Source organism: Rhodnius prolixus, unplaced genomic scaffold, assembly GCF_049639745.1.
Source record: "Rhodnius prolixus isolate KJV_2025 unplaced genomic scaffold, Rpr scaffold_5, whole genome shotgun sequence".
NCBI classification, from domain to species: domain Eukaryota; kingdom Metazoa; phylum Arthropoda; class Insecta; order Hemiptera; family Reduviidae; genus Rhodnius; species Rhodnius prolixus.
Window position 1 is genome coordinate 11,232,591 of NW_027411624.1, and position 27,370 is coordinate 11,259,960.

Here is a 27,370-nt window from a genome sequence, read left to right on the forward strand (position 1 = left end):
AGAGAAAAATTCCGGAGGCCCAGTAAATGCTATGAAAAAATGTTTTTAGCCAATGATAACATCTGGCGCCTGTTGGATGTGTGAAATTGAAGGCGTACCAATAAGAACCAATTGTAGGGTTTCTCTCTTTAAATCTAAGTAAAGGCCGGAAATTAATTGGTTCACGTTCCGCCGGAACTGTCAAGTCTAGTCTGAGAAAGGCGTCAAGTTGAGCGGTTATAGGCAAGACCCGCAATGCTGAGTTGTATTGTTGGTTAGTAGGTTCGATTCCTCCCATCTAGTTTAATATTAAAGTACGTGGGTGGATCAAATATGAACCAGACTTTTGCTTTAGAACATTTATTGGTAGAGTAAATACAATTTTGAATACACCTTATTTTTCTAAATAATCTCCTCTTTTATTTACACATTTTCCTCATCGAATCGGACGTTTTTTAATTCCGTCATCAAAGAATGAATCTAGTCGTGTCAGTAGCCAATTGCGCACGAACGTTTCTACACCATCGTCGACATCAAAGTGATGACCTCCCAGGGGTGTAATGATGCACCCACGTCTCATCACAGGAGACAATGTGACCTCAAGAAAGCATCTCCCTCTGTTCCATATCGTGTCAAAAGTCTTTCACAGACGGCAAGACGGTTTGCTTTCTGCTCTTCGTCAAGAGGCGAGCAACCCACCTTAACGACATTTTTCGGTAACCCAAATCATCGGGAATGATTGATTGGGCACTCCCTACACGATATTCCAACGTGTGCAGCAATTTCCCATATTGTAAGGCTGGCGGTCTCCTTCAATCATCTCACGGATCGCAAGAATATTCGCGTCTCACTGGTGTTTCTTCGAGGTCGGCGTGCAAGGGTCTCATTTTGCACTGACTCTCGGCCATCGGAAAATTTTTTGTGCCAGTCGTAGACTTGGGTCCCTTGAAAACGTTTTTCCAGCGAACTGTGCAGTTAGTCGAGGCAAAATTTCGGCAGGTTTTACGCCCTTCCGGGATAGAAATTTAATAATAATGCGTTGCTCAACAGATATGGATACCTCTTATTTAGACATGGTGCTACTAACAGCCAAACTGCTCTGGCGAGCCGGACCGAGTTACTCACCTCCACTTCACATAGTCAACCAACATATATTATGACGCCACGTTACTCACTTCACCTTGGGAGCGTCAATAAGAAAAGGCCGGTTAATATTTGATTCACCCTCGTATATTTGCTAGTCGCCTCAGTCCGCGATACCTAATTGGTATCTTGGATGTAAAGCTGGCCTGAAAAAATATACATTACTCCGAGAAAACCCCGAAATCGATATGATAAAAAATAAAATATATAATTAAAATAATGTCGGGTGATTTAAATTTTGTGCGAATCTAGCTTAAAAGTACTTAAATTGCAGCATTCAACATTGTGTAAACGCAACAATTGTTTTGTTAGTTAAGTTATTTAAATTGCTTATGCAGTAAGGATGGGTTCAGTTAGCCGAGGACATTGAAAGTTTCGAGTTACTTAATTAGGGAGCCTTAACGCAACTATAGCGAATGTGAATAGATGCTTTTCACCAATATTTGCTAAGTACAGTGTCGCAAGTTCATTCAATTAATTTCACACTGAAAACCCTATATGAACACTAAATAGTGTTGTACTTATAGTTGAGAGCGTTCGAAGGGATGAAGTGGGTAAATAGAAACTGTTCAATTTACCCTAGAGAACATTCTAAGTTAGCAGTTACACCTACACCAAGAAACATATATGTTTTGAATTCGGTTCTAGTTTCACCGGAAAGCGGCAAACACAAATGTACCCGGTATAATTTGTTTACCTATTTGTGGTTCTGTATAATATCCTGTCTATTTTCAACGTCTGTCTGGCGCAGATTTCTAAATATTCTTTTTCTCTTTTTTGTGGCTGTCCGCTAGTTTTTAGAGTACAGCATTTTTTTTCGATGTGTTCAGGTTTAAAGGGCATAAATATTTATAAGCTTTTAAAATTCCATTAACATTATATATAAAAACTGATGTCACTTTTTCTGAAATGACGACTGAACCGCTAAAAAAATTTGAAGAAATACTGCTCAAAATGATGCTTAATTATTGAGAAACAAAATCTATATTTAGTGCATTTTTATATATTTTCGTATTATATCTATTTTTAGTCTTAAAAATGTATTTATTTATTTTTTATCGATCATTTTGTTACAATCAACGCATTTATTGTGTCTGAAGCAAACAAGAGTATAATAACATACTGTCCACAACACTGCCAAGAGTGGAGAAGTTAACCCAGTGGTAATATTTCATTATCTATGGACTCTAATCTTCAGAGAGGAATTAGCGAGTTGCCATTATCTTTAAAGATGTCTGGAAATGTCTAGGAAGATAGAAATTGTACCAGTGGACTGTGAAGGGATTGTAAGTTAAGATGGAATTTTCTGTATCGTGTTTTAGCCACTTGTTTGACGAAAGGAATGTTTAAGTCTATGCTAATGTTTGATTGGTGACGAACTATAGAGCGAAGAATTTTAGACTGCAAGGACTAGATCCTTAGGGAGGTTTGAGCGTTTGGTTGAACCTCCACAGTTCGTTGCCATAAGCCCAGACAGGCTTTAGTATACTTACATAAGTACTTTTATTGTTCAGCGTGAGTCCCGATCTGTTGTCTAGTAGAGTTTTGAGTTGTTGTAAGCTTTCTGTTGAGTTCAGTTCTCTTAAGTAGTGTTTGAGGATTCCAAGTTAAGTCTTCTGTCAAGATAGAGCCCAAGTTAGCAGACTAAGTTCACTACTCGTATTGAAGTTAAAAACAAAAACATATCTAGGACATTTTTTTTCACTTACGAATTTTCACTTTCACTTAAGGAAGAAAATTTATTGCGTTATTCAAATATTTGGTTAAAAGTTTTTTTGTGAGTACAACCAAAAAATTATTTTTGAATCCGTGATATGTGGATTAACCTTAACTCAAAAAGGTTTTAGGTCTTTAAGGGAAAAATCATAATATCCATGTTGATTCAGAGTTGATTTAGCAAAGATAGTGCGAAACGGAAACGTAAGTAAAGTCGAATTCTCTACACCAAACTGATCTGATGGTGAAAGGAAGTCTGAAAACGTTCAGGCATACCAACAGACATGCGCGTTAAACCGGATACATTCAGTGGCTTCTCTTTGAACTTGTACACTTCTCGTTTGTAAATCTGATTCCTTTATTTTGTAACACTTTTGTAGGCAATATTTTTATTACAAGCAATTGTTTCTCCGGGAGCAAGAAGTTATGTTCTTTTATCTAAGAGCAGTTTCAGAATGTTGTACGGTTCTAAAATCTGTTAAATTTCTGAACCAAAAGTCTGAGTTGGAAGACCTTCCAGAAGTGCGTTTAAACAGAATGGCGTTACTTCCGCCTAATTGGTGCTACAAACCGCTAGCGCGAATCTTGGCCTCTTCTATCAAAGTACACCATCCAGTTCTGGGACACCACGGAGGAGTTTTCGCATTCTTAGAAACACCATCAATCCATCGCGATCTCCGTCTACCCAGTCCACGCGTGCCATATATATTTCTTTAATCCAAGATGGCTCCATAGATCTTTCGAAGAATGTTTCTTTAGAAACCTAAGGAGAACAAGCTCGTTATTTCTGGTGGGTGATCCAGCGCTCTGAGGCGCGTATTAAGACGGATCGGATAAGGGTCTTGTAGAGTCTCTTATCTAAGTCGAACTGAAGAGTAACTGACTTTTAAAGTGATCGAATGGAGTTACTAAGTTTCATTTAATTTTCTAAAAAGGTTTTCATTTGATTTTTACACGTTTTAGGCCTATCATTTTTGAGTTTAAAAGCTTTCCTCTGGGTTTACAGTTCTGGGGATGTTGTAAAGTCACCTATATAAAACAACTACGACGGTTAAAATCAGTGGCTTCTCTTTGAACTTGTTCATTAATCGTACGTAAATCTGATACCTGTTTTGTTTTTTTTTGGAATACTTTTGTAAGTAATATTTTTCCATATTTTTATTAGGTATAAGAAATTGTTCTCCAGGAGCAAGAACTAATGTTCTTTCATCTGAGAGCAGTTTCAGAATGTTAATTTAATTACTACGTACATTTTTGGTAAGACAAAATCATGCAAGTGCCCATACCGAAATGATTTGTTTTTTTGAAAACATATATTTCATAACAAAACCATCAATATGAAAATTCAAATTAATGGAATAAGTTAATGTTGTTAACGAGAGAGATAAAATTAATTAAAAAAAATGTTTGTTATCTTTTCGCAAGTAGAGGAAAAACTAGATTAAAAACAGAGTATTCGAATAAAATGTGTTAAAAAAAATGGCAAAAAAAGTATATCTCTGAAATTGGATTATTCCTAGACTTTTGAAATAGCGAAGCACCGGTTTATTTTATTCTAAAAGAATATATATTCGTTTGAAATTCATACCGTAGAACATTCATCTATATTTTTGAAACGCTTTGTGAGCGCCGATGGCACGCTAATGGCCCTTATATATCGTGAAGTTTCAAACCAAAATATAATCAGATTCTACTATCTCTTTTCAATTGCTAGCCGTGATTTTGTTAAATCTCCATATTTAATTTCATCATACTGATATTCATTACTTTACTCGCATTGGGTAATTAATAATAGAATTTAGACAATCGGAGTTATAACACTGGAAATATGCGATCCTCTGAGTCAGATTTCATTTTTTAAGGACACACGCGCACAAACTCATTTTCTGTGGGTATTTGTGTTTGTCTGTCTGTCGGTCTTCGTCGTCACTTAAAATAAAAGAAAAATCACGGGAAACTGATATTTAATAATTTTCTCTTCTATTCTATTCAATTTTAAATAATTAAAAATTAAGGAATCCATCGGTTTTTCCTTTTCTTATTGGACAACAATAGAAAAACTGTGGTTTTTCCAGACGTTGAAAGGAATTTCCCAAGGTGGTGTGAGAAGAGTATATGGGGAGCCCTTATGTGGTTGAACCTCAAGATAGGCTGCAATTTTACCGAAATAATATCATCTTAATACCGCCCAGTGATTGGGTAGAGAGTGCGCGTATTTATGTGTGTGTGGTAAAAGCATGAATGTGATTTCCCTCAAGCATTTGGCTGGAAGGTAGCGTTTCCCCTCTTCATGTATTTTCAATGCAAAAGGGGAAAATCTTCAGAAAATATTACTAATAGAATTTTCACATTTAATAACATCCTTATTGGATTTGATGTCAAAATGGAGCAAAAAAATAATAATAATGAGAATATTCAAAAGAAAATGTGGTTAGGTTCACAGTGTTGGATAATAGCTTTGATTTCTGTCATACCTGAATTAGAAATCTCTACACCTAACTGATTAACACTATATCTGATGATGCATGAAAATTAGAAACAGCTCTAGAGTACAATAAACATCACGCTACATCGGAGTAAATCTAAGAATTTCTCTAAAAAAAAATGTCTTCCATCGCCTGTTGGATTTGAACATTAAGGCGGTTATTTAATAAAAGCTTTGGTTCCGTATTAAATCTAATAAAGGCCCGTAATTTAGGGATTTCACTTCCCAGGAACTGCTAAGATTATTCTGAGAAACGTGCAACGATAACCGTACGGTTAGGCCCGCAAAGCCAAGAAGCATTGTGGTACATGGGTACTGGATTTTATTAAAAACTGTCCGGTAGGACAGTTGTATAAGGGTTGATCATCAAAAACTGAACGAAAAAGCGTAACGTTGAAAAACACCCAACTTTGACAATTTTTTTCTCTTTTTCAATAAAAGATAAAATTCCCAAATTTTCTTTAAAATATAGGGCAAATCCTCCTTTATAACTGTAATTTTTTAGCAACAACATAGATTAAATAGATTTTGAGAAAAAAAGGTGCCGGAAAAGGGCAAACACGGCATTTTCAGAAATTGTTCTTCTTCTCCTTGTTGTTCTTGTTACCTTTTTTGTAAACAACGTAGCGCCTAAACGCGTGAACCGATTTTCATGAATGAGGTGTCATTTGATTCGGAATTTTATGTAGATATGCCTTTTGGAGGTCACGACGCTGTACATCAAATGGGAGAAGAGTTAGCCCCATTTATGTGAGGCTCCCTCCAAAATTATTATTGCTAATAACTCTGTAAATCTTAGCCCGATAAAAATAAAAATTTGGCAGAATGAAACGGTTAGCGCTCCCCTATGTAAATGTTAAAGCAATGTTCCGCTCTTACACTTATTAAGAGGAAGTATTGGAATAGTTTCAAATTATCGACGCGTGAACCAGTTTTCATGGATGAAATGTAATTCGAATCGAAATTTTGCATTGCCTCTTAAAGAGGGGAGTTTGCCCCATGCAAGTAAGGCCCTCTCTAAAATTATAGTTACTAATATTTTTAATTTATAAATTTTGGGTGTTGCGAACTAGTACAAATTTCAAACCTTTGTATCTCTCTTTCTATTGCTCAGATTTTAATGTGGTTTTTACCGAATTTTAAAGGAAAGTTAGCTCTATAACAAGTATAAATTTCAATGTTCTAGTGATAATAGTTAATCAGTTATGGAAGATTAAATTTTAAAATAAATTAATGAAAAGTTAATGCAGTAAAATTTCTTAAATGATATCAATGAAGTAATAATGAAATGTTGGGTACTTGCTGATTTGTGTACTTTTTTTGGCGTTTAATCAACCCTTATTCTTAACTTTGTAAACTGTAAGTTTTTGTTAAAGAGATTTAATGGTTAATATGAGAACTTTATAGTAAAGTATGTTTGTTAGTCGCCTCCGTCCACGTCACCCTAATTCGGTAGTTGGTCGCAATGCCCGCTTGCAAAAAGTAGCCATTACTTTACTTTAATCCTGAGAAAACGCAGTTCGATATCTCAAAATAATATTCAGGAAATTTCTTCTTATCCTGAGGGTGTAAAAAAAAGGAGGGTGTGGGGCGTGTTTAGGCGAGAATTGTTGATGATTGAGTACTCTAGTTCTATCTGATGATGACGATGATGATAATAATGATGAAAGAAAGGAAGGAAGGAAGAGAGACTGATGAAAAGTGTTTAAACTCCATTAAGCCCCCGGCCATCATTCTAAAACCATCACCTTCCTAATTCCCGCAATCAGTTCATCATTCACATTTCACTATTCTTGTTCATTTTAGCCGCATAATCTCATTTAGCCATTTACATTTTGCTGTTCATCCGTAATCGTCTTTTAATTTCTTCAATTCTTAAAGGTTTTCTAAACGGAAATCTATTATTGTAGATATAATATATTTTATATACACTTTCAAAATAATATTTCAGATGATTTATTTGAACATGTTCACGAATGCTCGGAGTAGAGAAAGAATTAGAGACTTCGAGGAACATATAATCGTTCGTTAGATATGAATTAACTTCTTAAGAAGGATGTGATCTCATCGATTGATAGAATTCACGGATGCATACGTCAGTATCACGCTTACATAGAATAATTAGTAATTACAGATAGGCCTCCTACAACGCGATAACTTTACTACGCGTTGTCGCTCCAACGCGGTTGGGAAAAAACGCGGTTTAGGAAATGTGTAGCTTTATTACCGGAAATGGTCAGTCTTTCAAGAAGGAGGCAATGGATTCACTGAAATAACTATTGACGTTATTCTAGAATTAGTTAAGGAAAATAAAATAAACTAAGCAGATTTGGTGATCTGGTAAGTTTTATCAGAAATATTACCGATTGAAGAGTTTTCTGAAGATCTTTTTAATGAAGAAACAAAAAACTTCACTCTGAAAGGTATAGAAAACATTTTGGGACATGGCGAAACATTGGGCATTCTTACTTTTTAGAGAACGATCCTCTACCGAAGAGAGCGGAAGTATTTAACAGAAATCTTCTACAAAATTGCCTATCTGCTTAACAAGAAATTTATAAAGATTTGCAAAGAAAGAGCAATCTCTGATGACAGATCTTTTTAAAAGCTAAATCTACCAGAAGTGCAGTGGAACTGTCGATAAAACAAGCGCTGGCTAAGCCAAACGTTCTAGAACAATATTCTAGAACTACAATAAGTGACGATGAGGAATAAATTTGTGAGCATAAAATTATGTTCTTTTTTTATTTTGATTTGAAATCATGATATATTTTAGTTTTAGTTTTATGTTTTGAATTCTATGAAATGTTTTTACGTATGTACAAAAACATTTTTAAAAAATGGTGAAAATGTAACACCATAAAGAGCAGTTTTTCTCTTTTGTAGTACCGAATCCCCAGTTGATGTCTTCTATAATATGATTTCCCAAAACGTGGCATTTTTAACGAACTTATCTATAGCACATTGTAGGAGGGACTACCTATATTTTCATTGTCGCCCAAGTTCAGTGAAGAACTTCTAAACCAAAGCTATGGTTCAAACTCCTTGGAATATTCCTTTAAATGATATTAACGGTGTCTATTGTACGCCACTTAACTCCCTCTTGCTTTTGTACGCTACTACATAATCTTCATCCTTTCTCTTAAAAAATTAAAGAGATTTGTGAATCTACAAGTAATTTTTTTTTTTTTTTTACTGTTTAATATTTAGCGATTAATTTAGACCAGGGATGGCGAACCTTTTTGTGACGTGGGTCAAATTTTGTTCATTTTTTTGACGTGAATACGTCTTTAAATTTCCTATCATATGGAGGCAAACCAAAAAATCTAATGATAACAAAATCGGGGGGATACAGTTTGGCATTATAGTTTCGAATCTATCGTCTACATCCAAAATTAAATTAGACCACTGGATAGCTAAAGGATCAAAGAATTCATTACGATAAGCGAGGATTGTGACGCATCGCGCGCGGTGGAGAGGGAAGCGCCGCCATTTTGAGATCATTTTGCTGCGATTCGAGATTTGCGATGAGTATAACTTTTGACTCAGAGAAGCTGCGATGTTCGTTTAAGTTTTAATCGTCAGCTGTCATCACAATCTATCGATTGTATATAAAACATTAGTGTAAAATAGTGACAGTGAATATAATAAGGTGTTAGAATAAAAAAATATTATCAAAATATGTCGGCCTATATGCGTCGAAAAGCCAATACCAAATACAGAGATCGTATACGGTTGGAAAGGGCTTCTCAAGAACAATCGAATGGTAATAATAAAACACCATATGACCGAGTCAAGCTGTGCCGGGAACGTAAAAGAATGAATGCGGCCGAGCGGATCAACGACGGTGCCAGTACATCTGCAGCTTGAAATTATGCAAGTGCATGATGAAATCGCTTCTACATTGACAACGGACTGTATAGGCATAGATTGTGTTCGATCGTCGATTTGTTTCCTTGATTTCATCCTAAATACATAAATAAAAATATTTTATATAAAAAATATAACCCGTTACGTAAACGTATTCACGTACAACACACGGCCGTGTCCACGACGCAGCCACAGTTATTTTTTTGTTTTTAGTACTAGCTCTTGGGTCACTAATGCCCATTTGCACAAGAGTTAAGTTTACAAATTTTAAACTGAATATTTTTCAAAACTAAACATCTTTAAAATTCAGTTGGCTTAACGGGTAAAACGGGACGAAATAAGTGCTATGGAAATCTCTTTTTACAAACATAACTGAACAAAACCTTAAAAAATTGTTGATTTATCTAAAAGAAAAATCTAAATATGGTTATTTGCTTTGGGTTGTCGATTTTTTTTAACAAACAAAATTTGAGTAAAATTATAAATTTTATTTGATATTTTGTAAACACTTTTACTTTATTTTAAATACTATAAAAGCATTTATCGTCATTTGCGTTTTAGAACTGTAATTGATCAAACTGAAAGGTTATAGATGATAGCATTTAAATTGCTTTTTGTGTCAATGCCTGATTGAAAAAATTACAGATAGAATATAAATTAGAAATAAGAAAATCTAAATCAATCCGCGTAAACAAACAAATGGTTGCCTAGCAATTGTCAGGGAAAAAGTTAGCGCGGGTCAGTGTCTGACCCACGGGTCATAGTTTCGCCATCACTGACTTAGACGCTTCTAAAAAAAAAAAAAAAAAAAAATGTCCAATTAATTTAAATCCTTCTGTTAACATAATATCCACCGAAGAGGTGGGCTTAACATTCCTTAATCCTTAGATGGGATTAAACAGCTTAGATTTTCCTTCTACAATTTCAATTATTCCTCTTTCATTCCTTCTCATACTCGTTCTAAATTTAGAATTTTGGTCTTTTTTCCATTGAAAACAAAAAAGACATAAAGTTCTCAGAATACGAAAAAATCTAAAGCAAATCCTCGCTCGATCATCTCCTACTATACCCTCATGGTTTTCATCAAACATGGAGTTTTTTAATAAACATTAATTTCGTAAAGAAGCGTCACTCCTGAGCAATCTTTTAAAATCATTTGTCATTAAAAGAATTTGATTTTACATTCCAAAAAAAAAAAAGCAATGAATCATTATCTATGAAGTCCGATTAATTCTGTATTTTCTAAGTCTTGTAATCGAGCAGATTTTTTGAATCTGGGAATTCACAGGAAATATCCGGTCAATGAGAACGAATTTGGTCTGTCAGTCTGTGAGTTTGTATATTCTTCATCTTAAATCAAAAATATAAAATAAACCAAAAAACGTGGAAAGTTCAGTTTTCAGAGTCTATAGCTCGCAGTATCCCTCCGTGGAAAATAGTGACTCCGGGCGGCCATATATATTTTTTTATCTTCATAAAATATTAAGCGCCTTGGTTTGGTAGCGAGTTAATGGGGTGCTTAAGATAAGATTAGAGCTGATAATTCTTCCGCTTCCTGGTTGCCTTCATATTTGCCTAAGTTGGACTTTATAATCTTGTGTTTATTAACTACTAACTTAAGACTGCATTATTAAAAATTAAACTTTAATGAAAGATTGTTTTTTCTCCATAATTTCGGATACCTTAACCTTAACGAGGTTTACGAAACACGTGATAAAAAGTCTTTATAAATCTACAGGAACATGAGTTCAAACGAAGCAATTTTCGAGGACTAGCTTTCCGATCATAAAGAGAACGGATGTCTGCTATCGCTTTAATATCGTTGAGACTTCGAGGTCTAGCAAAAGATATAGATTTCCATTAATGCTGCACGAGAATCGAGAAAAATCTCGGTCTCGGTCTCGGTACCGAGACCGAGACTTGAGCAACCGAGACCAAGACCGAGACATATATATCTCGTCGAGATTTATTCGAAAAATCTCGGTCTCGTCTCGGTTTTTCAAATATTAATTTTTAGCTACAAAATTATAAAATTGTGTTCTTTATTAATAAATCATCATTACGGGAACCGAATTAATTATTAAAAGGTACGATTTTATTATATATGCTCAATAATACTACATCTATTTGACTTCGAATTACATAATTTTTACATAGGTAAATTCACTAAATTTCACTATTCATATCATTCATTCATTCAATTTCATAAATTTCACTATTAATAATCTAATACTTTGAACTTTTATATTATTTGAATTATATTTTAGAATTTTAGAATTAGTGAATTTGAAAAAAAAGACTATCTATGCATCTAAAAAATATTGCCACAAATTTTCGTTTTTAAGATACTCTTTGCCCAAGCATTGATACATAAAAGAGCTTTTACTGAGTCAGAAGTTAGAGAAGATCTTCTATTGGTCATTATCATCTTTCCGATGGCACTGAAGTTGCACAGATACTAAAAATATCTTTCGCCATTCTAGACAAATTTTTGAAGGAATTCTCAAGTGTTTTCCACCATTCTAAAATAACGTCTACTGCTGCTTGGCTCAGATATTGGGTTCAATTTTTTTTTTTTTTTTAACAAAAATTCAAAAATAACGAGATATCTCGACGAGGCCAAGATTTGAGCGACCGAGACCGAGACCGAGGCGAGATTTGCATAAAGTCTCGCCTCGTCTCGGTCTCGTGCAGCACTAATTTTCATTCATCATCAGAGATAGATTAATCTTCTTGGCGTAAAGATTTCAATTTCACTTCCGTCTTACACTAGACATGCTAACGTCGAAACAATTCAGGGATACAATAAACATGCTTGCTACAGAGGATAAAATCAACGACCTTATCCAGCACCCTGGATCTAACCACATTTTCAACATTTAAGCAAGCAGTTATGTTCAGTTAAACAACAAACAACTCCTATAACAACAAGAAGTTCGAAACAAAGAAATAATATTTTTGGCAAATGATAACGCTAACAATAATAGTAAACTTGACGTGATCGTCCAAGTATGTGTAAAATGAGTGGTTCTATGAAGAAAAAGAAGAGCCGAGATATAGGAATCAAATCTGATAGAGACTCATTACTAGACATGGGCTATTACGAAGTATATGCAATTATAAACGTTCAATATTACATGCAATTATAGCAGATTATATGCACGTAAGATTTCTCATAATATCGCTGACCTTTACAGCAAATTAGAAAAGAAATTTAAAAAGAAATTTATAAAGATTTGATTTCATCAATTTATATGCTCCTGATCATATTAAGACATGAAAGGAACAAACTTCCAAATTTGCAGCAACCTTCAACCTTAACCGATTAAGAATTTGGTTAGCAGCAATATTGTTCTATGCTGAACAAAGACTATAAAATAGTGCCTAACCTGTTCTTCCGATACTCCGTCACTGTATAGTTCTTACAAGAATCCCAGGTCCTCAAACTAAGAAGAATGTTGCTGAAAATCTGTTTTGGAACAGCGGAGGGATGTGTATTTTGAAATAAAATTTTCTAACCTTCAGGTGTCGATGAAATTGAGTGAGTATTACAATTGAATTTTAAAAAGTAGGAATAAATTAAAGTATACTTTCTAAAAAGACAAAATGACCCAAAGTAGACCAGTCTCTTAAAAAGAAAGAATGAGCAAAAGTAAATCAATCTCCAACGAGCGAAGAACGACCCAAAGTAGACCAGTCTCTTAAAAAGAGAGAATAACTAAAAGCAAAAGTCTCCTACGAGCGAAGAACGACCCAAAGTAGACCAGTCTCTTAAAAAGAGAGAATAACTAAAAGCAAAAGTCTCCTACGAGCGAAGAACGACCCAAAGTAGACCAGTCTCTTAAAAAGAGAGAATAAAGTCTCCTACGAGCGAAGAACGACCCAAAGTAGACCAGTCTCTTAAAAAGAGAGAATAACTAAAAGCAAAAGTCTCCTACGAGCGAAGAACGACCCAAAGTAGACCAGTCTCTTAAAAAGAGAGAATAACTAAAAGCAAAAGTCTCCTACGAGCGAAGAACGACCCAAAGTAGACCAGTCTCTTAAAAAGAGAGAATAACTAAAAGCAAAAGTCTCCTACGAGCGAAGAACGACCCAAAGTAGACCAGTCTCTTAAAAAGAGAGAATAAAGTCTCCTACGAGCGAAGAACGACCCAAAGTAGACCAGTCTCTTAAAAAGAGAGAATAACTAAAAGCAATTATTATAGTGGATAAGTGTTCAATTATTATTAGGATATAATAGTGGTCATATTAAGAATTTTTGTTTAAAATAGTAACTCTATCAGTTAATAAGAATATAATTTCCATGCCCAGGTAACAGCATAAAAATTCCCATCATCTATATTTATACATGGTTTGGAGGGTTCGGTGGGCGTTCGTATGTGTGGGCGTGAATTAAATAATATTAATATTATTAATATATTAGCAATTTAAATTCCGAAAGTTTTCAGATGAATACAATTTGATGAAACACCAAAATCCTTTTCTCATAAATTATTCTAAAATAATAATTTATCGCTGAAATTCATTCAAACAAATCTCTCGTCTTCATCTTTTTTTCAATTAAAAGTACATGGTAAAATACTTACAGCTATAGTCTTATGATTGGAACAAAATGGAGTTACTAATTTTAAAAATAATATTCAAATCGATATTGCCGTAATTAAATGTTTTATGACAATTAATAAAAAAATGTCATTACAACTAATTCTCGACTTTATATGACCACTAAAATTCCCCTGGCTTACCTGATGATGCTGTAGGTTGGAATATGTAACGGTGACTTGCAGTTACATGTTCATTTGATATCTTCTTCTACACGCCGGACACTGGTCACTGGACACAGGACACTGGACACAGTTTAAAGAAGTATTTTACGCCAAAAAAAAGAAGTTGTATCGAATCTAAATTTTATTTATCGGAATTTGGAATACCCGAAAAATACTTGTTTTTTTTGCGCACTTATTAAAGGAATTAATTTCTTAATGAAAGTAAAGAAAAAAGAAGCACCACCGCTTCAAACACTTCCGGAACTCTAACACTTCACGCACTATCTGAAAAACAAGAAAAAAAAAAAGTTTTAAAGTCAATAAAAATAATTAAAAACTCATAAGACAACCTCCTTACTCCTATATTCAAGCCTCATATTCATAAATTTTCCTCAAAGATATGAATATTGCCAATATCCAATTAGAAAAATTGTCTGTTACAAGAGAAAACAACTTAAGGAAGCCTTCCACCACATCTTCCCCAACTAATTGAAGAGAAAGTTGTATATCAGTGGGCATATAATGTATATTTCAAGTTCTCGAAAAATACTAGACATTATTTTCGAGAAATACCCCCCAAAAAAGTGAAGAGTAGCTACTTCCGGTAAAGGAGTGTTCTTAAAAACCCAGGCTTTTTGAGTCATACATTTTTAAAATGAACATTAGAGACAATAAGGCGCAACGGTAGCCGAGTGGTTAGAAGCGGAACCCGTTAAAAGCTATGAACTATTGTTTAGTACCTAGGACTTGAATTTTATTAAATGGTTAGTATAAGAATGCAACAGTAAAATGTTCGATTGTCACCTCCGTCCATGATAACAAATAGTAGATACAAAAAAAAAAAAATCACCCCTAATTGTAAAATCGACTTCATAAAATCGAGTACTCTCGATTTTAACCAAAAAACTTGATTGCAGTATCCACTAGTGAATACTTAGGCAAAAATATCAAATCTGAATTTTCTGCAATTTTACGACTTATAATAGATACATAAATTTGTACAAATTGTACATTAAAAGTAAAGTAATGCTTATATTTTGTGGCGAGCTTTATATAAAACTACAAAACTAGTTATCGTAGACTAAAGGGGGACTAGCTTACATAATTAACTACTAAACTCTCACATTAATTATTAAATGATAAAATCCATGGGCTAGCCCGGGATTCGAACCCAGTACCATAATACATATTAGCTTTGCAGTCCTCGTCGCTAACCGCTCGGCTACACTGGCAGATTGTAAAAACTACTATTTCGTTCACAATATATAATTTCATTGAAACCTTCCAAATTGAAAATCTGAAATAGAAAAACTAAAAATTGATGAGACTAATTGCATCATCAAACTACATCGTTCCTAACTTTTTAATTTTTAAGAACATAATCTACGACATTATATTGTATACATAACTTTTCTGTATTATATATAAATTTATATAACATATGTGTAAGTGTATATATATTGGGTGTAATTTAGTGAAGACACCACCATCTAGAAGGAAATAATCCTCAGCAATCACAAACGTACAGGAAGGCTGATAAGGGGGATTCTTTTTCCTCATCGCCTTCTATATATAGGTTCAATCTTCTCTCTCAGAAGATACTTCGATAAAAATAGTACATAACATAGGTTTCAGAAAATTGCTTTCCATTTTTGTGTTATTAATTTCTTCATCTCAAGAACTGTTATTAAAACAAATACTGCGCTGAACCAATGTTGGTCATAAAAAATACCCAGATTGCTAAATTAAGTTCTGTAATTTGGGAATAATATGACTATAAGTAACATCAGTACCAATTCATTTAATGAACACTAAGTAGAAATTGAACTCATACTGAGCTGAAATCATTATTAGCCAAAATTTTGAGCTTTAGATTATGAGTTTAATTACATTATATATTAGTATGGACAAACAGAAAACAGATTTGAATTTGTAAAGCTTAATCTAAGTTGGTGACGTAAAAACCACCATAACTCCATGGACATTATCCTAAATGTCAAAGTTTTCATTCCACTGTTCATAATTTTCATCTCTTTCGAAAATACCAGTGATGGGCAGTAATTTCTACTATACTAGCGTAAGTAATGAAGGTAATAAGTTACTAGATGTGGGTCTAACATCCTCAGACTTGAAAATGGTATGTTTGTGATTTATTTTAAATAAAAAACGAAGAATTGCAGGAACATGAAATCTTAGATTTTCTGAAAAAGGCTCCAACAATAACAAGCTTTCTAGTAGGGTAAGTTCATCTTCACGGCTTATATTCATTACGAATTATAATTTGTAATACATTTTTAATATCAAAGGTTGGTATAGACAAAAAATATGAATAGCTCTGATAAAATTAATAGCCCGAAATAAAGTCAGAATGAAACGTATCAAAACAAAATAAATGAATTCTGTAACACCACTTTAAATATAACTCAGATTTTTTCACCAAACAAATGTGGAAGTATAAGGATCGCTTCCAAGTAATTTCCTAACTAGTACTTCTTTTCATAGTCCTCTCTGGTGAGATAGGTTAGAATTAAACAATGAAGCCTTGTCTACTGTTACCATTACAAGCTCTCGTAGGTTTTCCCTCTTAACAGGTCAATGATTACAGATTATAAGACTGTGTTGAGATTAGACGATGTGTTGAGAACATAACTATAATATCATCGAAAAATTATTTCTTAATTTATCATTAAATTACAGTAGTACCTTTAAGAAGCACTTTTTAGTTTTCATTTTGGATAAGACACGTGGGAAGTACCGACTGAAAAATGTTAGGTTAGTATGGTGATATTTGAATGGGAAGTTTTATAAGTGTCAAATTCTTTGTGAAAATTCGTTACTTAAGTATTAAACAGGTAATTATTTCATATTTTAAATTAATTTTCTCGGCTTCTTTGTAAAAGATATGTTCGTTTTCTTATTTTTAAAATATGGATTATTATATGTTTTAGAAAAGTGGTGACTCCTTTTTTGACTGAAATTCAAGAGGAAGATCATACTTTGTAAAGGCATGATGGATCAAATTTTGAAAAAAGGATGAAATCCACTGAAATCAAAATGAAAATCAAGCTTGTACTAGTGAATTCAGTGTTAAACTTTTAAGTTTAATTTAATTTAAACTTTTTTAAGTTTAAGCCACTTTAATATCTGAACATCATTGGCGCTCAGACAAGAACAGTGAGCATATGCTTTGGAGAAGCTCTGCTAGTAAACGAAAAAAATCTTTAGTCCGGGAGCTGGATTCAAATTCAGGAGCTCTTCGTGAGAATCCAGTCCGCTAAGCATTGAGCTATTCCCTTCCATGAATTTTAATTTGTTCTGCTTCAAAGTTATCAGTTACAAAAGAAAAAAGAAAAGTGAAGTATGAAAAAAAGCAACTAAAAGTCAAGGTAAGATATACCACCAACTATATTTTAAGTTTTCTCGGGAAAGAATGTTCTGAGACAAATTGGAAATGTTTTTGTCTATCTACCGTAGCTTAAAAATGGAATATCGCTGAATATACAACTTTCAATTACGTTTAGGTGTCACAATGGGACGCGACAAAGGTTTTAGTCAAAATCGGATAAAAACCGGTTATCACTTTAATGAGTTTTTTAAGTTCTATAAAGTTTTTTCATTAAGTATCTTCTATCAATTTAAAGTTGTATATAAACTTGTGTACCTACGCTCACAATTAGATCTTCCAATTTTACTTGAAACATCGTTCCTATCAAAAATGTTTTAAGAAATAGTTTCAGAACAACATGGATATAGTGAGAATTAAAAGTTAAAAAGAGAATTATTTGAGGAAAATTTAATTTCATGGGCTATTTTGGAAAAGCTTCAATCAAAAACATCATTTCATAGAAAAGTACAGATCCCTATCGCTTCTATACTTTATAAGTTCAAATGTGTTGTTAAAATTCCAAGTTGTAATTTAAAGTCGTGTGTCGTGGATTCGTTCAAATCGTTTTCGTTTTTTTAATCATTCTCTTTAAAACATGATTACAAAATGTTATAGATGTACCGTTGCAAATAAAATTGTATTATTAAGAAATAAAGTGTTAACTTACTTTGCAGGAAGATTGGAGAAAACAGTTTTTGTCCAGCTTGCAAAATGTAAAGGTCTCACGCCGCAAATGATCGTAATCTAAAAACATATTTTCTTATATTAGACAATTATCTATGAAATAATATTAATTTTGCATTTAACAATAGTTATTGCAACGAATGGCCTGTAAAAAATTAAATAGATCTCAGTAAGTACCAAATTTATTTATTCTTCCTTTTTTTTCATCTCTAATTGTAAGCGTGTTTTTACTTCGAGCGTAATTTGTACTTCGAGAATAGAACTTTAAAAGTTTTTAAACTCTTAAAATGAAATCATTAGGCTTGTTCAAATTTAAGAAATAAAAGTAAAATATCACCAGGATTAAGTAAAAAAGAAAAAAGACACCATTATACCATAACTAATTTTGAGAAAAAACCATTATTTTTCTCGTTTTTCATACCACATTATTGTACCAATTTACTTATGGATAATTTCATCTCAACTTTCAAAGGGCAACTCTCAAATTGAAGTTTTATTAAAACTATTATTAAGTTATGTTATTTTAAGTGGATTTTCTTTTTAAATCTTAATATTATTTGCATTGATTAAAATTCTAGTAAATAATTAAATCGAAATCTGTTTAACTCGTACAAAATTGATTTTGTCCTTGACTGAATTTTTTGTCAAATTCAATACTTCATTCAGGAAGTGTTTAACATAGTTTGTGGGTAAATCTTGTACCATTTTAAAACTAAGGGTTCAGCTTTAAGTTTTAAATGTATAACTTTAGATTATCTTAATTTTAATATGGCATTTAAAGTAATTTTTACTTACAAATTCGTGGTTTAATCTAATGACGCCATACCAAAAGTTGAACTAGCCAATGCCAATGGACGGATGACCTACTTAAATTTAAAAAAACTCATTATTCTTCCTAATTTAAATTTAATGTTTAAAATATTAAAAATAAAATTTTAATAAATTTGTAAAACATTTAAATTTTATTTCTTACTATTATTCTTTTAATGAATTTCTTTTAAATTGTGACTTGGCGATAAGAAGCATTGTTAATTAAAAACAAACAAAAAATTAAAACTTTCCTGGAAAAATAAAAGAAATTTTTTTTAAAATAGTTTATTTTGATGTTCGTAATTTTCTAAAAATATTTTCTCCTAAATAATATATTTTTTGTTTTAGGATTGACGTCATTTTCTTTGGTGTCAGCCATCATGAAATCTTTACTCTCCTTGGGACAATTGTGAAATTTATGGGTTTTTGATTTAAATTATTTTTATTCTAATTGTAAAGTAAATTTCGTTAAATATTTTTGTAAAATTACTATAAATATATTTTTTTTTAAAAATGAAAGTGCTGTGGATTTTAAATTAATCATCCTTTTTGAAGCTGTGTAGGAGATAGCAGAAATAATTGCTAAGGTAAGAACAAATTTTCGTTTTTAAATATTATTTCCCTATTTTAATTAACATTATTTATAAAACAGGACAGCCATACAATAATATTTTTCATCCAGATTATATTTTAATTCATTAAAACAATTCATTGAATCCAGTTAGGTTTTTAATTTAATTAAATTGAGTACTGAATCTTTAGTCCATGAGGAAGCCATTTCTAATTTTATTGAGTAAAATGAATTTAATTCATTAGGACATTCTTACAGAATGAGGTAATTAGATTTTATCTACATTGAAATTTAAGCATTGTTTATTCGTTGATTAACTTTTTATCACATATTGAAAGGATTTATACATTGAGTTATCTGATACTCATAAAATCTTTGTGGGAAAATGAACCAGAAATTAATATTAGATTTATTTCTGATTACTTGGTTTTTGGAAGTTACTGTAATAAATGTTAAATCCTTTATTACTCTATATTGAAGTTATAGTGAACCAAAAGAAAAGTTCTACTAATTCCATTCTCGTAACTTCTTTTGCTATAAATCTTATTTCCAATCGTTTCTATTGTTAATTATTAATATTAATTATTAATTAATAATCAGTTAATTATAATTTACTTATTCATCTTCAAATGTTTGTTTGAAAATTAGTTGAGGGGTACACTTGATCACTTATTGAAAAGTTGATATTGGTAATGATTATGTTTATCTTTAAATTACTGCTATCACTTCACTGGCGTGACAACCTGTTATTAAGTTTGTCTTCTACCTTCGTCTCTTTACGTTGCTATTTTCATCCACATCCGCAGCCCTATCAAACTTTCCGCATATTCTCTTCACTCTGTAATCTTTAGATGACAGTTTTACTTTTAAGTAGAACCCTGATTCGGTGACGTTCTCGTTATAGCAAATCATGCCGCGAGTTTTATTACTACTTTAAGGTATATCATTTCCAATTTCTATCCTTGGCCACCACATCACTGCAATACATTAACTAGTCTCGTATAGATGCAGTGCAAGAATTTCAACCTCGTGCTGGTCATGCATTATTCCATAAGCTCCCTATTGGAGTCGGTTTTACTTTGACGACTTCCGAAGAACACATTAAACGGAAATTGAACTTAGCATTGTGCTGTGAAACTCATTATTTTAAGTTATTTCTTATTTCAAGTTATTTTGTAGAGGCGTTTTAAATCCAGTATTTTTTTAAAATTCATATTGCTTTATATTGTATAAATTCCATTTGCTTGCCCTGATTTTTTTTTCTTCTCAGGAGCTTCTCACAGCTCACTGTCCGGAGGTCTCCAGAGCGCTGAACGAGCTCCGAGAGCCAATGACCTCAGATATTGAGCGCCTTAAGTTAAAAAAAGATAATTAAAAATTCACATGGTAATTAATTAGTTTTTCGTTAAAACCTCTCTGATGGTGAAAGAATAGAAAGGGTCTTCGGCCCTTATTAATCAGTGACCTGTTGACCTAAACAATCCTATTGTTCTGGATCTCATTGTTCGGTATCCTATTCTTCTGTCACCTCTAGTTTATCTTATTTCACTGCTGATTGAAAGGAACTGAGCAAGAGTAGCCCTTCTAAACTGGCTTAAAAGTTACTGAAGTCATTGCTACTTTAATGGGCTTGGGCAATACAACCCTAGGGCTATTCAACATTCCTTGGATGAATCTCATTCTTACTTGACCCTATCAGGCTTAGGGTGCAACCATTTCTTAGTTTTTGTTTGTTTTTTAAAGGTGTTTTTGTGGGAGACATTTTGGGATTCTATTTTTTCTCTCAAAAGTGATAATTAATTGATAAAATGTATTAAATCCCGATTACAACTTCCATTGCCCAATTTACAGTTCATTTCGATGATTTCTATACAAGACCTTCCTGTCCATACCAAAACAATGTTGTTTTTTCTTTTGGAAATGTATTGGAGACAAAACTCTAGTTCATTTTTGTTTATTTCTTCGTAGAGGATCCTCTTTTCATCACAAGTCAAGGTCTGACCCAAAAAATGGGTCACTTTTGTGGCGCAACTCGCGTAAACATGACAATTTTTGTTAAATCTCTCAGATGATGTGGACCCACTTTTCACTTCTTTTATTCCACAACACCAGTATAGCTAACGTTTAGTTATTCTACAAATCCTCGTTAGTTTGAGATTGGCGATCCTTAAAAGTACCGTTATGTGGTCTATGATTACCTAGTTAGTTCAAACATGATGTGGGCTGTCTTCGAGGTTAAAAATTTCCAGACCGAAATTTGTGACTTCGTTCATCAGCGTTTCCATTAAAACTATTTAAACAGCATAAATTGATTAATTAACTGTAATTTGTATGTTCTGGATTTGATTGGTTTTATGATAAGTGGAAAGATGAATTATTTTTTTAGTCTATTTTTTCAATTTTATTTTTAATTAAGTTTCTTTAAGAAGTTATTTGGATTCTTAGAGCCCATGAATTTCAGAACTATTATTTCTAATGCCCTAGTTCGAACAAACGATGCAACTGTTTCAAATTACTTTTTTCTTTTTTTTTTGCGTTTATTTGTGCTACAATCAGCGGGTTAGCGCTATAAGTAACAATGATGCAATAGAGTAATAAATGATAAGGTAACGATTGGAGAAGTTAACCAGTGGTAACACTCCAAGACATTATATGGTTAGTTCACTTGAGAGGAGATCACGAGGCCACTGTCTCTTAAGACGTCTTGTCGGGTTGTCAGGAAGAGTTCTAGAAGAAAGATTTTGAGCTAGAGGATTTATATGAGATTGAAGAATGAAGTAGAATTTTCTATATCGTGTTTTCTGCGACTTGTGGTGATAAAAGGAATGTTAAGGTCAGTGTGTATAGTCCAGTTTAGAGACACATAAAATGGAGCGTTTACGATAGTTAGAAGTATTTTAGATTGTAGCGATTGAATCCTTTGGAGATTGGAGCGTTTGGTTGAACCCCACAGCTCTATTCCACACGCCCAGATGGGTTTCAAAATAGAAGTATAAATCAGTCTTTTGTTGACCAGAGAGAGTTTTGATCTATCGTCTGAGTCTTTCAAGAAGTCCATAGCGTCTGTTTAGTTCTGTTGTTTTAAGTCGAGTGTGGGGGTTCAAATTACTAAAATTTAAATATCACCATTTCTCCTTGACGTTGAATTATCGGCGAAGCCAATGATAGTTAGAATGTTGATTTTACTACCTTTTCTCAGATTTTCTTGCGTTAAATCGCTTGTTGTACATTGTGGATTCACAATAGATCTTTTACATAATAGAGGGCTCATACAAGACCTAGCACTACTAAGAGGAGATGAAGGCTACTCTTCATTGATTTCTGACTGAGACATGGAAGATCAGGTTCATGGCCAGATAGCTGTGTTGAAGAATTCAGGGTGTTTTCCAATAAAGTTACTAATCCAAATCGTTTATTATCGTTCTATTGGATTATCCAACATTATATTTTGAATAGACAGTTCTTAGCTTCTTTCTCTAATCCCTGCTTATTCCCTTCAATGGACTGTTGTGTAAGTACGATTCCTTTCTTTTCTTTTTATTCGAATAGGCACAGCCAACCAAACTGACTTGGATGTGCTTAATGAGGCCATTCCAGAATTCTTAAGTAAAATCTTTTAATCTGGTTCTTCTTTTACGTTTTTATTTTTCTGCACCTTTACACATTGTAGTATTGTAGTTAAATATTTGTAAAAATTAATGATAATAATAATTTACATCACTGATTTGTGCATTTGATCCAATGATTCATCTTTTATTTAAAAAAATAAAGCAACTTCCACAAGACTTGACAAAATGGTCATTATGACCATCAATCTCTTGGTTGAACTTCACTTTTTTTCGCCTATGACTTTTAGCAGAAGAACTTAAGTTATCCATCACTTCAGTAAATACGTCAAAGATGAGCTTAGTTATCCATCACTTCAGTAAATACGTCAAAGATGAGCTTAGTTATCAATCACTTCAGTTAAACGTCAAAGTTGAACTTCTTGGCTCAAGATAGTTTCTGGCTACTATTTTCGTTTTTTAATTTTTTACCTATATTAAGGAGAAACTAAAATAGTTAATTTTTTCAAAGGTGCATATGTGTAAACAATGTCACTAAGTAGATAATTTATGGGCTATCTTTGATTAAAAGCGTCTTAATGGTTTTATTTTTAAAAAATTTATTTTAATTTCTTTTTGATCTAATATCTATTTCTAGATTAAAGATGTAAAAAAGTATGAAATTAAAAAGATTTCCGTTCACACCGCTATTTTGTTTGTAAACAGTTAAAAACTAGGTGAATGCAACTGTCCTACAGAAAATAACATTGAATAAATAAGAAATTTGGCCGTGATTTGAAATATTTAACTCCATAAAAATTTGTAAATTGGTTTCCATAAAAAGTAACTGGTTACTGGTAGCGTTCAAGTTTGCAGATACCTGTTTTGTTTTCTATTGTCAATGATAACTTCATTTCAAGGAGTAAGGCCTGTTTGTGTTGTCTTCTTATTTTTTTATATAGAAATAATTATTTTAAAGAAAGGTGAATATAAATTTGTTACTTAGAAAAGGATATTATTTAAGGCAAAAGGAAAGGGATTAGCTGAGAGATTAGTGTACTGGGTTCCCTCGCGCAGATCCTGCTGCTGCTGGTCCGTCCAGCGGATTTGCATTTAGGAAGATCACTGTATGGAGATGGACAGTTCTATTTTTAACGAGGGTACTGGCGGGTAGTGTACAAAGTTCTGGGCTCCACTGTCCCCATATCTCGGCGCTACTTAAATTAAAAAAAAAAAAATATATATATAAAATGATTTATTACTGTTTATTAGGAAAGGGATTAACTATGCGGTTCCCACGAGGAAGTCCCGGGTTCAAATCCAGCTGCTGCTCCCTTAGGGTACGTTCACAACGGAGCTGTGAGCATAGATGATAGCGGAGATGATAGCAGTGATGCATCAGCGCTTATAGAATAACCTAGTACATTCTTATGTGAGCGTGCACAACGAAGCTTCGACTAGTGACTCATACTCGCTGGTATAAACGAGCATAGATGATAGAATTGAATTTTTCATTTTTCTGCTAGCTGAACTCCAGTATCGGAGCTTCAAAATGGAGGTAGAAAAATTAATTAGTGCTGTCTTTACTCATTATTTTTGGTTATTATTTTATTATTTACTTTTAAACAATATTTTGTTTTTTAAATCGTGCTTACATTTATTTTTATGTGTATTTATTTGTTTTTCCTCAATATAACCTTACCTCAGAGTTATCACTAGTTTTTCTTCTATAGTTATAGGATTTCCATGACAATTTTTCCTACTTTTTCTTAATTTTGACCTTATTTTTTCTAAAATTTAGTCAAATGTGGTTGGACCCTTCCTCACATATTCAAAAAAACGATCCGGATAATTTCTAAGTTCCTTATATAAATAGTGAAATTCGCCCAAAGTACTTCGTTTTTTTATTTATGGTATGTACATGATATTTTCTACATCTTTTTTTTTTTAAATATACCATTTCGTTGCTGGTGAACATAAAAACTCTTCTTCACTACTCGACATGTTGCATGTATCACAGCTCCGTTGTGCACACTAATCAGCGATTATATTTTACTCTATCAGTTATCATCTCTGCTATCATCTATACTCACAGCTCCGTTGTAAACGTACCCTTAGGAGCTGTGAGTATAGATGATAGCAGAGATGATAACTGATAGAGTAAAATATAATCGCTGATTAGTGTGCACAACGGAGCTGTGATACACATGTCGAGTAGTGAAGAAGAGTTTTTATGTTCACCAGCAACGAAATGGTATATTTAAAAAAAAAAAGATGTAGAAAATATCATGTACATACCATAAATAAAAAAACGAAGTACTTTGGGCGAATTTCACTATTTATATAAGGAACTTAGAAATTATCCGGATCGTTTTTTTGAATATGTGAGGAAGGGTCCAACCACATTTGACTAAATTTTAGAAAAAATAAGGTCAAAATTAAGAAAAAGTAGGAAAAATTGTCATGGAAATCCTATAACTATAGAAGAAAAACTAGTGATAACTCTGAGGTAAGGTTATATTGAGGAAAAACAAATAAATACACATAAAAATAAATGTAAGCACGATTTAAAAAACAAAATATTGTTTAAAAGTAAATAATAAAATAATAACCAAAAATAATGAGTAAAGACAGCACTAATTAATTTTTCTACCTCCATTTTGAAGCTCCGATACTGGAGTTCAGCTAGCAGAAAAATGAAAAATTCAATTCTATCATCTATGCTCGTTTATACCAGCGAGTATGAGTCACTAGTCGAAGCTTCGTTGTGCACGCTCACATAAGAATGTACTAGGTTATTCTATAAGCGCTGATGCATCACTGCTATCATCTCCGCTATCATCTATGCTCACAGCTCCGTTGTGAACATACCCTTAGATTTCCTCTACCTAGGAGCTTCTTACAGCTTACACCGGAGGCCGGCAGTGCACTGAAAAAGCTCCGGGCGCCAATAACCTTAGACGTTGATGCGCCTTAAATCATTAAAAAATAAAAAAAATAATGTTCATAGTTTCAATAGGATGAAAAAATAACTGCCAGTTTCAGTCATGATATATTTTTATTATGCCGAGCTTTCGACCTAGGGACTAGGTCATCTTCAGGGCTAATTGACAATGTAATATTTTACAACATTAAAGGGTTGGTGTGTCTTCTGTCTTGCCTGCTCATGGACTGAATCCTTTCTAGGTCAAAAGCTCGGCATAATAAAAATATATCATGACTGTAAGTTGCAGTTATTTTTTCATCCTATTGAAAATGAATTATTTTATAAAATTACTTTAAAAAAAAAAAAAAATGTTTAAACTCACTTAACTCTCTATTACGCTTGACGAGGTTCCCTTTTAGCTTCGAATATTTACCTAATATTATTTGGTAAATATTATTATTTACCTAATTTATTATATAACCACATTAAGTTCAGAGTCCGCTTATATGTGTTTCCTTTGCATTTTATGAGCCTAAAGAAGTGTCAATTTCATGTACTTGACAATGAAATTAAATCTTTAGCTATAGTCTTGGTAAGATCTGAATATTCGTCTAAGCTGGTAAGGGGTTGAAAAAGATGGTTTGAAAGGCAATCAGCTTGTTGTAAAGTAAAGTAAAGTAATCGCCTATTTTTTCAGACGGGGCTTAACGTCCAACTACTATTTACTTGTCGTGGACGGAGGCGACTAACAATCGTACTTTACTATTTCTCATTTAACCATTAAATAAAATCCAAGGCCTAGGACACCGGGATTCGAACCCAGAACCACTATGCATATTAGCTTTGCAGGTCTCGCCTCTTAACCCGCTCGGCTACCGTGGCGCCTAATCAGCTTGTTGTAATATTTGTCCAAAAAAAAAAAAATCGTATCATCTGATTTCCCAGTTTCGTTTCTAAACAAAGTATTTGGACTATCGGCGACTTTTTATTTATACTGAAAACATTCAGACCCACCAGCTCACAAACTAAATAAACTAAAAAACATATAAACGCTTTTTAAGAATCTACAATGCAAAATAATTGAAAACTTCCTTATAACAGGACGGATATCTAAAAAAAGAGAAAAGCAGCACGATTGCAGCAGGTCCTGTTTATAAGCAAAAGTTAACCAGATATCTTTTGAGGAAGTTAATATTTTTAAAATGTTCATTCTTTTATTTAGTTATTTTAAAAGATATCCTAACTCACTATAGTCTTCAATTATACACATTTAACAGCTTCCTTTTTTAAATTTCTAACTTCCTTTTTAAATTATAAAATAAGTTATTTTGTTAGTTGTAATTTCCTTCTCAGCATTTCTGTATTCTTATCACTGATTGCATTTTATTATTACTATTATTTTTCTCTTTTTTCTTGCTAGTTAACAAAAATAATGTGATCGTCTTTGTATAGCTAAAATATAGTTAAAAGGATCTTTACGCCTTTGTGTA

The 27,370-nt window shown here is 32.8% G+C and overlaps 1 protein-coding gene and 1 long non-coding RNA gene across 2 annotated transcripts in view; both read left to right on the forward strand.

Annotated features, from left to right (window-relative positions):
* The window catches only part of LOC141458910 (pyrokinin-1 receptor-like), a 165,752-nt gene that overhangs the window by 4,383 nt on the left and 133,999 nt on the right, over window positions 1-27,370 (forward strand).
* Window positions 15,462-19,331, forward strand: LOC141458911 (uncharacterized). Its single transcript, XR_012461271.1, has 4 exons — window positions 15,462-16,811; window positions 16,908-17,345; window positions 18,019-18,197; window positions 19,187-19,331. It is a non-coding gene; the product is annotated as an uncharacterized lncRNA (long non-coding RNA).